The sequence below is a fragment of the Gossypium hirsutum genome, chromosome D06 (assembly GCF_007990345.1).
Source record: "Gossypium hirsutum isolate 1008001.06 chromosome D06, Gossypium_hirsutum_v2.1, whole genome shotgun sequence".
Classification (NCBI taxonomy): domain Eukaryota; kingdom Viridiplantae; phylum Streptophyta; class Magnoliopsida; order Malvales; family Malvaceae; genus Gossypium; species Gossypium hirsutum.
In genome coordinates this window covers 24,160,484-24,174,187 of record NC_053442.1, presented here as the reverse complement: position 1 = coordinate 24,174,187, position 13,704 = coordinate 24,160,484, and the positions used below count along the sequence as shown (strand labels likewise).

General features: G+C 29.1%; 1 non-coding gene across 1 annotated transcript; it reads right to left on the bottom strand.

The window, feature by feature from the left end:
- Window positions 1-12,298: 12,298 nt before the first annotated feature.
- LOC121218923 (small nucleolar RNA R71) lies at window positions 12,299-12,405 on the bottom strand. The gene has a single exon (XR_005915405.1). It is a non-coding gene; the product is annotated as a small nucleolar RNA R71 (small nucleolar RNA).
- Between the last annotated feature and the right edge of the window lie 1,299 nt (window positions 12,406-13,704).

Here is a 13,704-nt window from a genome sequence, read left to right as displayed (position 1 = left end):
TATCTATATATTTATTTATTTATTTTAAGTGTTTTATTGAGTTGATGTCATTATTCATTGGTTAACTGGATACCAATTTAGTTATTAAATTACTGAAGTACCTCATTGTGTACAAATTAAGTTATATTTTTAAGATTGTATTGTTGTCTTTTTATACTTTGTACAAAATCAATAAAAATTTAATGATGATAAGATTTGAACCCATCACAATGATTTTAAACATTCAACTTTATCATTTTAACAAAAAAATTCATTTGGTTTTTATACAAACCTTTAATAAATAATTAACTAAAATTTTCATTCACATTGTATGTATTATAATCTAATTCTTAATTAATCATTTAAAAACTAGTTAAAATTTTGAACTCAAATAAAATAAAATAAAAAAGAGTTAAAATTGCTAATGAGACATTGACTCAGTTAGCAGTCTTGAGTATTTAAGTTTGAAATCCACCATGCGCAATTAAAATGTGAGTTTTGAAGTTCTACATAAAACTATTACTATGTGTGATTTTTAGTTTAATTAGCCTGTGATTTGAGTTGGTCTAATTTTTATGTATTTTAATTGTTCTGTGCTTGTAAACTTTAAAAAAATATAGTTAAATTTGATGTTTTATATATCATAAAATTGAATTGTTTTAATTTTATTTGAATTAGCTTTTTCTCTTTAAAAATCAATATCATATTTTAAAGGGACATTTTTATTTTTATTTAACCATATTTTTCCCAATCGAGATACAAGTGCAATATGTAATGCTAAATTAATTTTAAAAACATTAATATAGTGTTTGAAAAGTTATCTAATAAATGGATTTGAGTGTAATTGATTGTAATTACACAGGTAACATGTTATTGTAATTGGTGGGTTCAACTGAATTTTGTGTACTTAGAACATTCCAATTACACTTTTTAATTTTTAGAGGAGGAGTGAGAATTGGAGTACTTATGTAGATAATTACACCCAAATTCAATTTTAAAAAATATTTTTTATACAAGTTTAAGTTATAAAATTTTATATTATAAGTATGAACATATATGAGTGTTTGGGATAGTTATGGTGAAAGATTTATTATATTATAAATTGTAAAAATATATATATTATAAAAATAATTTGTGAATTTTATAAAATTATAAAAAAAATTTGTTATAAGAAATAATTTATATGTTATAAAAGTGTTATAATATATTTATTTATAAAAAGTTAATGGTCACTAAGAATAAACTTAACTTATTCATATGTTCATGCTAACATTTGTGTTATGGCTTGAAAGCTTAGGTTTGATCCCTTGTAACCCCACCCCTAACCCTAATTATAAAAAAAAATGCTTATTCGTAAAACAAAAAACATTATAGTTTTTTTTATCATAACTTATTTGCAATGTTGTTGGAACTAAATTGGACCGATCGATCGGATCGAGAACTGACCTGGGTACCAATCTAAAGAGTGGCTTTGAACAGGTTAGATCGGGAACCAGTACAGCTAGTTGAATCAGCTAAAAAACCGGTTAAATTAGGATTTTTTTTTAAATTAATTTTTTAAAATTTTTAATAAATTTTAATCAGACCGATTGGACCGATGAACCAATGACTTGACCGATTCGGCCACCAGTCTAGTTTAAAAAGCATTGCTTATTCGTAAAAAAATAACTTTTTAAAATTATGACAAAAAAATATTTTTTATATTATGTTATAAAAGTTATTGTACACTTTATAAAAAAAATTATAAAGATTATATATTATAAATTTTATATCATTTTTCACTTGATTTACATATTATAAAAAGGTTGTAACCTAACACAACTTTTTCTACAAATTAAATTTATATAAGTTTTTATGATTAAAGGTACAAACTATTTGTACCGTAAACCTAAATATAATATTGTAGATGCTAATTATGCAAATGCAAAAGGTTTTCCTACATCATATTGTGATGTATGGTACCATTTGAGAGAACGAAGCTCAACACAAAAATCAAAGGTTGCCCAGAAACTCTTTAATTTAAAACATTCAAAACTTCAAAATGTAGTTGAAATGATATTTATTGTTCTAAAAAAAATATTTCTCATATTAACAACATAACTTTAATATAACATAAAAAAAACAAGGTTAAATCATACTAACATGTTGCATATATTATAACTTCATTCATATGTGGATTTGAGATGATCCATACTTCGAAGAATATATGAAATAAGGAGATATTGATAATTTAAATAATATATATTCAGATGATGAACTCTCTCAAAGACCAACATATGATGAAAATGAGCTTGTGTTAAATATTAAAGAGGAAATAACCCAACAAATATGGAACACTAGAACAATTAGATAAAATCACATATAATATATTTTTCTTGTTATTTTATTAGTAATTGTATTATTAACTACTTTTTTAGACTAACATAAAACATATAATGATTTTATTTTAATTTTGTTACTTGTTTAGATTTTTTTTATCATGCTAATAATCTTTTATGGTAATAATATTTTAAAAATATAAATTGTGTAATTGTGTAATTACAATTTGTACTACCAAACATGACATAAGAAATTACAATGTAATTACATTCTATTAGCTAAACACGTTTAGAGAATTACAATTATTTGTAATTACAAGAGAGTGTAATTATTACCCCAATAATTATACTTTCATTCAATTACTATGTGATATCCAAACAGACTCTAAAAAAAAAAGAGCTAAGTATTATTGAACAACGAAGGAAAAGAAAATAGTATTAATAAATAGATGAAAAATCATACTTAAATTTTTGTCAAAAAAATCATACTTAAATTTATTGGTATTGTTGACCATCATGGATCTCTAATTTTGTTGAGAGTTTGAAGAGGTTCACAAAATGATTTTTTTCAAAAGCCTAAGTATATGAATAGATGACAAGTTTATAAAGTGCAAGTGTCTTATAGTACTCGAGATAAAGTCGCGACAAATTTAGTTTCCACATAGTAAGGCCAAGTGTCTTGTAGTGCTTGAGAAAATAAAGTTACGATAAACTAAAAAGTTTGCACATGGTAAGACTCTAAGCATGGTACCATTTGAGCCACCATACTCCTCCATTAATGACTTATAAGCTTAAGGTAGAGTTTCAAGCCTTACAATAGTTTCACCTTCACAAACATTATAAAATACACTCATTTTATGAACTCGCAACTTATTTAAGTATTAGATCTCCTGATAAAATCAATAAATGAAATTTTGAGGCTAAAGCAAAGGACAAATACTCGATAAACACAATAAAAATAATCCTTGGTAAACATTTGTGAATGGATTCAGCCATCCTTCACTGGATATATTGGATTATGCGTAGAAGATCTGAGTCTGAGTGGCACAATCATAAGGTGTGGAAGAATTTTCAAATTCATAATTCATAATTCACCAAACACGTTAGAAAGCTGTTGGATGTGGGATTTGCACATAATTTGTAGACCAAGACAAAAAGCTGGCTAACGTTGACAATAATTTGGGTTAACGCACACTGCTTTTTGATTCTATGCCATAAACGAGGAAGGATTTTGTCAAGCCTCAACCCCATTTCCAGGGTTGGAAAAATAAATCAAAACAAACAAACAAACTTTCATCTAAATCAGTATCAATGATTACAAACATTGACAAAAATTCATAGTTTTTAGAATTAAGAAGTTCATTGTTGAGCCAAAATCTCATAAAAGTAACCTTTAACATGAACATGAAAAGTTTTCATGTAAGCTAGTAGTGTAATAGCAAAAGAGCTCAGTTTGAAAGAAATTTTTATTAAAATTTCCATCTCTAAACACTCCCTATTCTCCTTATGAAACAAAATATGAAAATGAAAAGTTTGCCCATTGCTTTGGAACTTAATGATTAATAATGAAGGCGAATCTCGCCCTGACTTTAAAAAAATAGAAAATTTGTTATTTAGTCCCTCATAAATAAAAAATGAAAAATAAAATGTTTACTCCCTTCAAAAATGATGAAATCATAAATTATACATGATAAAATTATAATTTAACTTCTCAAAAATTTATAATTCAATTTCGATCTACTCTAAAAAATTTTGACTTTGCCCCTGAATAAGAACCCTAAAATTATCTTAGGCTTAAAAATATAGATTCTATGTTCTTTGGCATAATATTCAGGATTAATTGTATTATACATCCACAAACTATAATTCAGACTTAAATTAGTTTCCAAACTTTAAAATGTTTTAATTGAGTCATCAATATATCATATTTCGTATCAATCAAGTCCTTTCGTTAACATTGTTGTAAGCTTGAATTTTAAATATTAACTCAAACTTGATGCAAAACATATTTAAAATATGTGGATCAAAATTTAAACATGTATAAATTTGTTGCATAAACATCTTAAATATGACGCTTTAAAAAAAACACATACACTTGCTACTAAATTGTAAGATAAAGTTTTATTTTCTTCTAATACATCATATCTAGGATGCCACATAGTGTTTAAAATATATTCTACATCAAATCCATTAAAATAATTTTCTTTTCATACATTATTTGATAGAATTGAAAAATAAAAAAAAATTCTGATAAATGAATAATTTTGAACTAATGTGCACCATTTTCTCATTTTCTCTCGTCTTATCATCCCAATTTGAAATGATTAGTTTTTATACGGAAAAATATTATCTCTCCAATTTTCTTTATCACTTTTCTTCCCTGTTAAACACTTTTAAAATTTGTTTTTCCCACTTTTTCACTCTCTACTTCCGTCCTTCCACTTTTCTACTCGACGAAACACACTCTTAACACTTGAACTTATAACTAAGCCGATTGAAGGACCTGATTAATATAATATTAATACTTTGGCAACTAAATTAGAAAGTTATAAAATTTTGGACTGAAAAATTCCCTTTTTTTCCTTAAAATAATTTAATGATCATGTTTTTTTTCAATTAAAGTAGAGTTAAATTTTTTTAACTTAAATCTTAATTTTTTATTTCACATTAGTTCCGAAAATTGACAATTTTTTTTAATTTGATCCTAAACTTATATTTCATTAAGGTGTAAAGACGTTACGTACGCAAGTATACACGTTACGCACCAGTTACCCGAATTCATTTTATTCGATGATGCACTTCGATGCCAGTTTGGTGTGCTGGTTAGACGATCTGAGTATCCGTCCGAGCCCGAGTAAAGTTAATAAGGGTGATAAATCATAAATTTAATAAATGATTTGCATATCCTAAATAGATATATAAATGGCTTGAGATAAAAATGAAATATGTTAATAATTATGAAAACCAATTGGAATCAAAGCCCTAGGGATCGAAACAATCGTAAATGAGTAGGCAGACCATAGAAACGAATTAAAGTATGTGATTGGCTCAAATCTTTAAATATATGTAGTAAGAATTATGAATGAATACATAGTTTAAGGCTAATATTGTTGTATAATATGTATAGATGACTGTTGTTATATAAATAGAATTGAACATATATGTGGTACAATTCGGTGAAATTGTTAGTATTTGTTGTAAACTTGTAGTACGTTTGGATTGATGATATGAGGATTATAGTTAGTATATATATTGATTAGGTATCATTTGCAAGTTGCATTTTAAATTGGAGTATAATGTTAAGTGTTATGTTGTATATACTTAAATTTTAAGTGTATCACTGAGTCTTATTGCTCAACGTACGGGTTTTTTTTCTGTGCGCAGGTTTAGCTCTTTCTTAAAGCCTTAGGATTTGAAGTCAACATTCAGACTATTTTTTCCAACCCAACAAAGTTTGTATAAAGTGGTTCATTTTAGTCTTTTGGTATGTACCTAGGGACTTTTGGCTAAATGTCTTAAATGTTTTAGTTGTATATGATATGATCTGTTGCTAATGATTTGAAATTGTGTTTGGATGTGTTCAATTAGTTGGTTTTGGTGTCTTATGATAAATGGTTATGAAACTAATTGAATGTTTGGTTAGCTTGGAGTATGTAAGTTGAAATTGGTTTGGATGATTATTTTTTTGGTATTTTATCACTTGGAATTATTGGTACGTTGTGAATTGATTGTCTGGAATAATAAATGAAAATTTAGGTCATTTTACCTTAAGCAGGCTGAATCTTGATAGTAACAGATTGTCACGTCACAACGACGAACTCCTGGCATCTCTACAATGAACAAAGCAAAATTCTTGCAGCAACGTTGTTGCTTCAAGGTCACAACGAGCCTAGTCAAGGATTCACGTTGCGGCGAGGAAACTCCAAAGTCATGACGTTGACCTAAAACTTTTTATTCTTTACAATTTATCCATTTTCGACCTTGAGTTAATAAAAGAGTTTTCGTAAGCTCGTATAATACTTAGAAATGATTATATATTGTTTAATACCCTTGATTTACTTGTAATTAAATGTATATTAATGTTGAATTGAATATTCTAGATTGCAGTTGCTTTAGCAACAAATGTGATATCTTGTAGCTCGGATCTAACGATCGAGTCAGGTGTCGGGGTTCTACATTGATAGTTCTTACATTTAATAATTCTTGGAATTTAGAGAAGAAAGAGGAAAAAGAAATAGAGAGTCGTTTACATTAATTTTCATTGTCATACTTTTTAGTATTACATTGCTAGTAGTTTCTCTAATGAAAAATTCTCCTAATGATCTAATCCTTGCTTTCATGTAATATTTTGGGAAAAAAAAAGTAATTAAATTAAAATAATGCAATAAAAATTAATCAATAAAACGCATAAAATAAAAAATATTTTAAAACATTTAATTAATTTAATTTAAAGAAAAAAATAAGTCTTAAATTTAAATTCATTAAATAAAAAATTATAAAATATTAATATTAATATAAAAATATAAATGAATTTAATAAATAGTGTAAAATCATTCTAAACAAAAGAATTGTCCACTTTTGGAGAAGTTCTATAATTTATAGTAGAGAAAAATTAACTCTAGAAAAAACTCACCTCTTCAATTCATTTGCATTTTAATTTGTATTTTGTTACACAAATGTCTTATTTAATTAATACAAACTTTTCAATATATATATAATGAATTCAAATAAAAGAAATGTAATAACCCGACTTTTCTGTAAACTAAGTCCGTAAGGATGAAATATAAAGATGAATGAAGTTAATAAGAAAATATATTGAAAATTAATTAAGTAATTTAACTGAAAAAATAGTTAATTAAAATTCAATCGCTATGGAGTTTTAATTTAGAAAATGCTTGGAGACCTAGATAATAATTATCCAAAGGACCAAAATGGTTATTAAACTATTGTTCTTTTGAAGTTAGATGAAAATGATGATAAATGACACTTAGTTTTAATTTATAATTAAAAAATACATAAAAATGTAATTAATAATGGTTAATTAAGTTAATTAAACTTTTAATCCTAGTTTAAATGTTAAGATAGTGAGAAGAAAGATGAGTCATCATCTTCTTCATTCGTACTTTGGTCGTCCAACTTAAAGAAAAGAAGAAGAAAACTTGTTCTTTCCATTTTCAATTCGATCCACATTATACCAAAGTAACCAAGCCTTTTTCTTTATTTTTTTCTAGATTCTTGATCATGGGAGTTTAATCTAGCTAGCCCATATGTTAATTTGATCAATTGTTAGATGTTTAACAAGTTGCTATTAGAAGAAATTAATAGTAACACCTCAAACCCGACGTAGACGTTATGACTAAGTTTGGAGAGCTACACTAAACCAGTTCTGGAAAATCCCACTTTTAATAATAAAGTTCAAAAGATTCAAAGTCATATAAAGGATGATAAAAAAACCATAAAATCCAGTCATTAAAAACAAAAATCTTAAAAAGAAATAACGACAAAAATATTGATTACATAATAAGATGATTAAGCAGAATGACTGAGCTCTCGATACGTCAACCCGATCAAGTCTGTGGATTACCTGAAATCCAAACATACAGACTAAATGAGTTTAAAGCTCAGTGTGTGTAACTTATGTATACAACCAATCATAATTATATATAACATATATGTTTCTGATTGCTCTTTAAACAGACATTTTTCAAAATCGAATATAGAGTCGGAAACACAAGATATTAGGTACAGTTGCAAAACATATAAGATATAGATGCAGAATAGAGTAGATATAGATGCAGATTCCTACCCCCATCTGCTACACACCATCTCCGTCCATCCTTACACGCCTGTGTCCCTGGCCCGTGCGACTCTAATTCCAAAAAGTGAGTTACATGGCCTAGACACACGCCCGTGTAACTCTAATTCCAAAATATTGAGTTACACGATCTACCACAAGACCTGACACATGGCTGTGTGGCTCACACAGCCTACCACACGATCGTTTGGTGTCGATAGCCATGGTTTTCGGTTTCCGTCATTTGCAAAATCTCGGGTTTTTATTACACACCTGATACACTTTCGATGTAGAAGCAACAACGGTGATTCCGAAAACTAAAAATGACATTACATTTATCAATCAAATGAATTAATAGAACTAGTTCGCTAACCTAACAATCGAAACCAAACTATGTCAAAACACTTCGACTCCAAAAACTCGAAATGTAAACAATGATTACCCTCTCGCGAAATCAGCAACACAAAACTTAGGACGTTAGAGGATCTTGTTTCGCAACCTCTTCGCCTAAGAAAAAGAACCAATTGAACATTTAAACGAAGAAATTGAACACAACAATAGGAAAACTCCAATATTTCACCAAAAACAAGCAAAGAAACGAACATTAACAAAAATTCACAACAAATCTTGTGCTATTAACCCTTAAATCAAAAAACAACAACGTAATTTCCTTGATAGTTCAACAGCAAGATCAATAGAAGAAGCAAAATAAAATAAATATACCAGGGAAAAGAAAAGAAAAGAAAAGAAAGAAAAGGGAGAGAAACGGTAGGAAGAGAAAACGTAAAAAGAAGTTCTTTTAAAAAGAAAATAAAAATAGAAAAAAATAATTTAATTTCTTTAAAATAACTAATTGTATAAAGTAGCATAAAAATATTTTTCCTTAACTTTCGCAAGGGCTCAAACACTAGACACTCAAAACACAGAAGCTTAACCATTGAACTAACAAGCTCAATCTTGACATAAAATTACACTGAATTAAACTTAGGTTGAACGTTCAGAGATAACAGTTGAATAAAAAGAAGAGTAAAATTTTTCACAGCTGGGACTTGAACCCCAAATCTCAAACACACACTTAAGGCACTAACCACTAAAGCAAACACACATTTAATGACAAAGTTTACCAGGGAGAAGTTCAAATTTTTTAGGTGTTACATTGATGCATTAGACTTGAAATTGAAGAGGTTACTAGGTAGTGAACTTAGATTATGTTAAGGACTAAGTTGTAAATTAAATTAAGTTTATTAGATAACTTTGCGACATTAAGGACTAAATTGAATAAATTAAAAATTATCATGAAATTATGATATAGATGAAAAGTATAAGGTCCCTAATGAAAGAATGTGAAATAAAATTTTAATTCGATGTTAAATATGGAAATATATGTGTATCCCTAGTATATGGACTAAATTAAATAAAATGCAAAATATGTTGGCTATGTATTTTAATGTGATCGGGACGTGAACTGACATTTTTTTATAATTATATTATCGAACGAAGCTAAAGACAATGTCAGGTCATCGCAAGAGAAGGGAAAGATAAAAGTCGTAGATGAATGCCAAATTCCCTTTGTACTATTATTATTCAAGTTTATTATATAAATACATATATATGTATATCTATGATTGTTGCAAATTAATTATCGAAGTAAGCATAGTCTCATGACTTGGCTCATATGTGATGATATAATATGTTGAAAATTGAATTGAGATAATCATCTATATGATGCGTAATTGGAACATTAGTTACCCTATTAACTGTCTTAGACAGAATGTGATATAGTTAGCATGCCATAAAATTAGATTATGTATGGGTTATACTTTGGTTATATACCGATGAGCGTTAAACACAAACTATATTTCAGACGTTTTGATGAGGCATTGGGTGCCAAATTGGTGTGATAGTCAGATAATCCTGTATCTGTCTCGAGTTCGTGTTCGGTTAATGACATGTTGCCAATTGTATTGGTGGTTTAAGTACATTTTGAAACTTAACAAGCTTGTTTTCTTGGAATTTTATAATTAATTATTTCATTTTCAATATTAGTAGTTTACGGTCTAAATATAAATAAAAATAAGTGTTTTTATGCATTTTCTGTTGTTTCGATGACCCGTAATTGTTTTGATGACTCGTATGCCTAACTCAGGCTTCGGGAGTGACTAATGGGATAATTAAGTGTGTAGGATGTCAATTCAAGTCCAAAAATACAATAAACAATCGTCGAGCAGCAATACAAAAAAGCCCGTGTTAAACATGGAACAATGATGCTACCAAGGCTGGAAAAATACTCCATGTCGTGATGATCATGGGAAGGAATTCATGACAGTGACATCACGGCAAGGAGTTTCCCCACATCACGACGATATGTGATAAGCTATAAAAGAAACATATTTTAATCACATTCTTAATGCGTTTTTGGATAATTAATTATGAAAATTAGTAAATTTGATGCTCCTAATCCTTTAAATTCATGTTTTTATACTTAGGAGAGCATTTGGGAGCGAAAGGAGTGAAAAACGAGCCAAAATCAGACAAAAAGAGATGTTTTCAAGATCCACACAGGTTGGGCATTTCCACACGGGCTGGAACATGGGCATGTGGCCATTCCGTGTCAATTTAGCACTCTACTTCCCAAATACGCTAAAAACTCAATATTTAGGCTTTCTAATCATTTTAAAGACTATAAATACCAATTAAAATAATAGAAAAGAGGGCAATCAAGAGAAGATTGAAGAAAACATTCGAAGAACACCATTGGAATCAACTCAGAAACGGATCTCCATCAAGATCGATGATCTCCTTTTAATTTCTCTCGAAGTTTTATTGAGTTTCTTTACATCTTATGGTTATTCTAACTTTGAGATGTTTTCATTCAGGATTATGAACTAATTTCCTAGATACTTAGGGAGGATGAAACCTATGATGAATATTTTTTTTAATTTTTGTTTTACGCTATAAATATTTTATTCTTATTCTCAGTTATGTATGCTTATTTATTGTTTTAATATTTCTGGGATATTAATTCATGTTTAATGTGCTTATTTCAGTGGAGCAAAAGTCCCTATTTAAGAGTAGTCTAGCATAATCAAGTGGAGTTGCATGCAATCCTAGAAATAGGACGACATAAATCTACCAGATTAGAGTCAAATCTAATAGGGGATTCCATAGATCGAGTTAATGTGACAATAGGGGTTTTAATTAGAAAGAGATTTCAATTAATCAACCTAGAGTTAGTTGTTCTTACTCTCGAGAGAGATATTAACATAATTTAAGGATTTCTACGGATCAAGGCACAAGTGAATAAATCGTTTAATTCAAATTCATAATAAAATGTGAAGTCTAGGTAGATTCTTTCTTAGGTATTGTCTATCTTATTGGTAATCTTCGATTATTTTTTATTTCATTCTCTGTTGCGTTCTTAGATAAATTAGTTTAGTAATTTTAGATTAAAACACAATCACTCTAATTTGTCAGCTAAATAATAAGAAGACGGTAATTACTATTACTTTTAGTCATTGTGGATATGATATTTCCTACTCATCATAGCTATACTATTATTCGATAGGTGCGCTTACCTTTGTCGTATTTATAGTTAGTTTAGTGACCATCAAGTTTTTGGCATCGTTGCTGGGGACTATAATATTAGGAACACTTTGTTTTTATTAATTTAGCCATTTATTTTTATTTTTATTTTAGTTTTTAGTTTAATTTTTACATTCTAATTTTTTTCTTTTGTTTGCTTCTGGCAGATTCTTTTATTATTGAAGAGATGAGTGATAATCAGAATAATTAACTACCTCCTGTAGTTGCTACAAATCTTGTGGATCTTGTTCTTGTTCCTCGTACTATGTACGATTATGCCAAGCCCATTTTGACTGGGGTTGAATCGAGTATTGTGAGACCCACTATTGTTACAAATAATTTCAAACTAACACCGAACATTATTCAGATGATTCAACAATTTGTTTAGTTTGATGGTTTGCAAGACAAAGATCCATATACTCATTTGGCCAACTTTCTAGAAATTGGTGATACTTTCAAAATTGATGGCGTCATTGACGACACCATTCACCTACAGTTGTTCCCTTTCTCATTGAGGAACAAAGCTAAGCAGTGGTTATACACTTTACTACGAGGTTTCATCACTACAGGGGATCAAATGACTGAGAACTTTCTACTGAAGTACTTACCACCGGCTAAGACAGCCAAGTTGAGGAACCACATCTCTTCCTTTGTGTAGATCGATTTAGAGACATTATATGATGCATGGGAGAGGTATAAATATTTATTGAGAAGGTGCCCTCACCATGGGTTACTTTTATGGCTACAAGTTCAAATCTTTTACAACGGTTTGAATCCCTCAACTAGGCAACTAATCGACACAGCAACTGGTGGAACTCTAAACAAAAAAAACCCGAAGCAGCTTATAAATTTATTGAGGAGATGTCACTAGATAATCATTAGTGGCAAGTCATGAGGACGAAGCCGATGAAAGCAGTCGGTGTCTTTAACTTAGATGCGATCATCACGTTATCAAACCAGGTAGAAATATTAAACAATAAATTTGATGATTTATATCTTTTTATGCATGTAAATGTGGTGATGCAATCCAATGCAAATGGAGGTGGAATAAATAATCTAGAATATATACCCTTCGATCCTATCACAGACAATGAGCATATCAATTATATGGGTAATAATACTAAAACTCAAAATAACCCTCACAGTAATAACTATAGTGCAGGTTGAAGAAACCACCCAAACTTTTCATGGGGTGGTCAAGGAAACCAAAGATCACAACCCCTTTCGGGCTTACAAAAACTTTATCAGTCAGAGAAGAAGCCGAACCTTGAAGAGATGTTGGAAAAATTTATTTCAGCGTTAGAGACTTGTTTTTAAAACACTAAAAAACTTTGAAAAATCTGCAAGCATCAATTCTTAGGCTCGAAAATCAGGTTGAACAGCTTGCTAAATTGGGTTTCAGAACGACAACAAGGTAGTTCACCTAGCAACACAGAAACCAACTCAAAAGAGCATGTGAAAGCAGTTACATTTAGGAATGGAAAAGTGTTGGCTAAACCCCAAAAGAAGTTACAATAGGAAACTGATAAGTCAAATGATGATGGGGTCAAACTTGAAGAAATTCAGAGACCAGTGGTTAAAGAATATAAACCACCGATCCCGTATCCGACAAAGTTGAAGAAAAACCACATGGATGAACAATTTGGTAAATTTCTTGAACTTTTTAATCAATTACATATTAACTTACCTTTTGTTGAAACTACTTCGCAGATGCCCACATATACAAAATTCTTAAAAAAACTATTAACAAACAAAAAGAAGTTTGAAAAACTATCTACTGTGGAACTCAATGAGGAATGTTCCACTATTCTCCAAAATAAACTATCAACTAAGCTAAAAGATCCAGGAAGTTTTACTATTCCTTGTTTTATTGGTAGTTTAAATATTGAGAAAGCATTAGTTGATTTGGGTGCTAGTATTAATTTGATGCCTTATAAAATGTTCAAGCAACTAGGTCTTGGGGAACTAAAACCCACTAGGATGAGTATTGAATTAGCCGATAGATCTGTTGAATTCCTAGAGGTATCATTG